This window comes from Cynara cardunculus (assembly GCF_001531365.2).
Source record: "Cynara cardunculus var. scolymus isolate 2C chromosome LG 11, CcrdV1, whole genome shotgun sequence".
In the NCBI taxonomy this organism is placed as follows: domain Eukaryota; kingdom Viridiplantae; phylum Streptophyta; class Magnoliopsida; order Asterales; family Asteraceae; genus Cynara; species Cynara cardunculus.
The window spans coordinates 11173348-11178337 of NC_037538.1; positions in this window are offsets into that span (position 1 = coordinate 11173348).

Here is a 4990-nt window from a genome sequence, read left to right on the forward strand (position 1 = left end):
AACCAAAATTGATGTATAATATATGGTTGGTTTCGTTTTTCAATTATCTTTCTATTGGTACAAGTCTCGTGGGCTATGGTGGCTTGTACATCGAGCGGTTTAGGCTAGAAGCTGCTGTGGCRGCGRCTYGACGAGATTCGGGTACAAAAACTCAAAATACGAGTTTAATATTGAACCGTAGGGGCTGTAAATTTGGATACGAGTTGGGATTATTATTATGTATAAGATTTTGTAAAAAGTTTGGTGAAAAACGATCGGAAAAATATCTCAAACGAATATCGTTCACGATAGCCGCACCAAGGGTGCGACCGGGTTGGGTCGTGCGTCGAGTTGAGTCGGCCGACACTAGACCAGGTTTAGGCCATGGCCGACTTATTTCGGTCGAGTTCGGTTAGACTCGAGTTGTTAACATTTGTTAAAAATAGATTTGGGGTTCGTTTATTTACTTGGATTAATCGAAATAAATCGGGATGTTTCGATTAAGTTGGTCAAGATTTGGACATTAATTATAAAGGTTATTAATTAATTGGATTTTCATATTTAAATTATAAGAAATAATTTAATAACTTATTTCGGGAGTTGTGACTAGATAATTGTGGGGTCGGACGTTTTTATAACGAGAGACGTATATAATTATATGTTGGGTTTAATACGTCGTAATTTATTTTGGATATGAAAAATTCCATTGGGGAGGGGGGTATATGGCGACGAGGTATGCTTGGGGTTGACCCGTTGACCATGCCCACCCTAAGGTTGACCCATTTGACTTTTGGGTTGACTTTTTGGGAAAATGTCAATACTCTAATTATTGAAACATAATTACATGTTATAGGATATTACTCAGGGACAAGGTTTAGCTAAGTGGAGCTACTCAGGTGAGTTTTCATGAGACTTTAACTGGGATGCATACTTATGTACAAATTATTTGAGCATTACGATATTTTCTATGTACATGTTTATGGKTTTATTACATGTATATGAATTATTATTGTGGGTTGCATGCTATTTGTTTACGTGTTTTTAAACATTAATTAGCATGTTATAAAAGAATTTAATTTTTGTCGGGTATGGGAAGGGGTCAAAAGTCATAAGGGATGGCACATCCTAGGGAGGGGTAACCGGACAAGGGATAGCCGTGTAACCCGGGGAAGTGCCGATGACGGTAAGACCTTAACCCGACGGGAAATTAAGAGATCTCATTATTATTTCAAAAGGGTTTGAAACAAATGTGCATGTTAATTTATTTGAGTATTGCTTATTTTATGCATGATGAGGTGTGTATGATTGTGCATGAAAACCATGAACTCACCGAGCTTTGTAAAGCTGACTATTAGTGTGCATCTCAGGTGCAAGAGGTTCAAGGATGGACAAGAGCGAGGTTCTCTTCTAGATAATTATATTATTATATTTGGGATGTTTAGGTTTATGCTTAAACTCATTTTGTAATGTAACTCGGCATGGGACGGGTTAGCGTTGAGCTATTAATTTTAATTGAATTTGTAAGACTTCCGCTGTAATAAGGTTTTATTAGCCACTATATTTTGGGGTTATTTATTGTTATTTAATGAGAATGACGTGACACAACTAATGGTGAAAATGAGGGTGTTACAAGTTGGTATCAGAGCCTTAGTTTAAGGGAATTAGGTTAGTGATAGCCTAAACTTAAACTGGGAGGGTATTAAGGGGATCCAAATTGGGTGAACTAGGTTACTATTAGCCTAGACTTGAATTAAGTGAAGGGGTAAAAGGGTATATAAGTTTGGTTTTTTTTTTATGAAAGAGAAATGGTTTAAGCAAAATAGGATATGTGACAACCCAAGCTTGAATCATGGGATTAAAAATTTGAATGCAACATAAGATTCATGTTGGAGTAATTTTCCATTATAAAAACTCATGATCGAATTATTGGTGATGTATTGTATTTTCTTTTTAGAAAATGGGATGAGAATGGATGGTCCATGTAAGGTATGGTCAGATAAGGGATTATCTCATGGGCTAGTGAATATTCAAAATACCATAGATTAAGTTAGTTGAGGTGGTGCTCAACATATATGGTTATAGATATGGGAAACTTGAGGTTAGGAAATGAAGCACTTGTAAGGTTGATAGGAAACATTTGACAAACATTTATAACTATAATGGTGTTCTTGGGGAGAGACGTAAATGAGTTAGAAATGAACATGAGGCCAATGTCAGTAAGGGTATAAAAAAAAAGGCTATGACTCTTAGAGACAAGATCTGTCAGGATGTTCAATATGATTAAATATAAATGGGGAATTCATTTGATATGAAAAAGAGACCTACGTCATAGGAAATAGTCATATATTATATGTGATGGGTATGAGGATGGTGATTAGGCCACCCATCTAATTGGTCATTATAAGAGGGGTATGTGTAATCACTCTTAGACCTTTGGGTGTGAGACTATGGAACGTATAGGAGTTCCATAGAGACACAATTGGAGAGTACTATGATGGGGAGCATGGTACTAGAGATATTTGAGGGAATGGTATCATGAATGGCTACAAACTCGTCAGACTGTGTGTCTATGTCCAGATTATATAAGTAGTAATTAAACGTTTTATATTTTCATAAATGGAAGCAGTGATGAGATGAGGGTGAAGAAGATATAATAAGTTAGCAGTGGAATAAATCATAATTAATTCTTATGATTATTTCAGTATGAATTATGATGATTTATCAAGATAGCTCTGGGGATCTAAGGGGACACATATTTAGCAATATTGTTTAATGCAACGATAGATTACAGTCGAGCCCATGACTGGGGAAAGGTCAATACAAATGTATTAATGTAGCTTAGCCTGTGTGATTGTTTTGCAGCTACCGGTAGAAGTTGTGGTTGGTCTCATGATGTCGACCAATGTGATAGAGCAATATCAAGGGGATGTTAAAAAAATTGAAGTTAAGGGAAATCCAATTGTCGGGTAAGTTGGACCACGAAAATGGGTAATGGTTCCAAAAGCAACATGGAGCACAATATGATATTGGAAAGGGCTAGGAAGACTCTTAAAATAGGTTCGATACATCCGTATTAACCATGTCTTTACTTAGTAAAGGTGTAAATGGGTGATATATAAGTTTGGTGATATAATCACTAAGAAACAACATGTTAGACTAAAGCCTAAGTGTATCAAATTTTGAGGGAATATCGATAAGAAACATAAGTGGATATACTGGGAAATGTAGCATTGAATGATTAGCATGTGTAGCTGACGTCAGTCAATAAAATAACATGGTGTATGATGTACCCATGGTGTGGGCGAGTATTAAGGTGGTTAGAGATAATATATCGAAAGTATCACTAGGTGTGAGGGTTCCTCAAATTGACCTAGTTCCAGAGGGAACACATAATATGAGGATATTGATTTGATTTTGTCGTGGCAAAGGAGCCAAATTCGATGAAAAGATTACAAGAGCCTTTGATCAATGATTTTATTTAGCTCAGTTAACACCTTGGATAACATTGACAGTGTGAGTTAAATAAATATGGTATGATGCATGTCTGCATCAATAAATTTGATGTGTATGAGATCAATTACAAAAGCAAAGGTTTTGCCAATGACGATGACCTAGTCGATCAACTTCAAACATGCAGGGAAACATGAGCAATACATATGGTTGATATGAGGGCTTTTGAAAGAAAAAAAGGAAACCTTGTGTTAGTTCTAAGTATGAAAGTAATTGGTGAAACACAATTTATTTGTCACAAAAGTGGGATTTAGTTGGGTTAAACCAAAAACAAACACAATAATGGATTTGAGAATGCCAAAGATGGGATTACATATTTAAGGCTTATGGTTTTTAGCAAACTAATATAAGTTCCAATAGATATTTCTTAAAATCTACGTTAATGGGAGGTTTAACCAGGAGTCAAATAAGTTTGAATTGGTTAAAGTCAAAAAGGCATTTTAGATGCTAARGGGGAAGTTAAGCCTCGCACTGATGATGACATTACTAGAAGAAACACAAGTATGGTACATAGTGTTACATGTAAGTTGGGTCAAGATACATTGATGCAATAAGCAACGTTAATGCTTACGCATMGTCCCAGCTAAAATGGAAGGGGAGGAAGTGTCATGTTCTCTAACATAAAGATAGAGGTAGTAGTATTTAAATTCAAGGGTTTGACGAGGACTATGGGTGTCCGGGCACTAAGAAAAGTAATAGTAAGCTCTACAGGGAGTTTTAAGACATGCCTTCCATGAGAGATGGAAAGTTATAAGGTATCGATTAGGCTTTCACAGATAGAAACTCCGGTGATGGAGTGAAATATGATGGAGTGAGTATTTTGCTAAAAGAAAAGTGTACCTAGAACGGTACATAAAGTTACCTCACTTCCAACTGATTAATAGGAAGTGTATATTGGAAGGTTGACAAAATTTGGGTGGATAGGAAAGTAATGATGCATAAAGTGCCATACTTAACAATCTCGGGTAATGATCCAAGTTTTACATCACGTGTTCATGCAAGTATTTTATAAGGGATATGGAAAATGTTGAACTTGGGCAAAACATACCATCCTTGGACTCAGGGTCAAGGAGAGGAGAAATTTTAACATTGTTRGATTGGTTGGAAGGTTAGATGTTTATACTTTAAGGAAGTAAGCATCATAAAGTGTAAACAATAGAGTTGGTTTACAACATCAATTAACATTTAAATGTTGAAACTGAGCCATGGAGGCATTTAAATAAGACATGCGAGATGCTAGTATGTTAATCTATCATGAACATGGATAGATCTACAGACATCAGTTAAATTTTGCATGAATACACAAGTGGTTGGATGTCGTACTTAATAAGAAGAGCTACACTAATAAGATATGAAGACCAGTTATTGGTTGGATTGGGATGACCCTAGAATGTCACCGTGGAAAGCAATGGTGCATTTCAGTAAACATGGAAAGTTAAGTCCAAGATATGTAGGACCATTCGAGATGATATCAAGGGTAGAGGAGGTGGCATATTGTTGA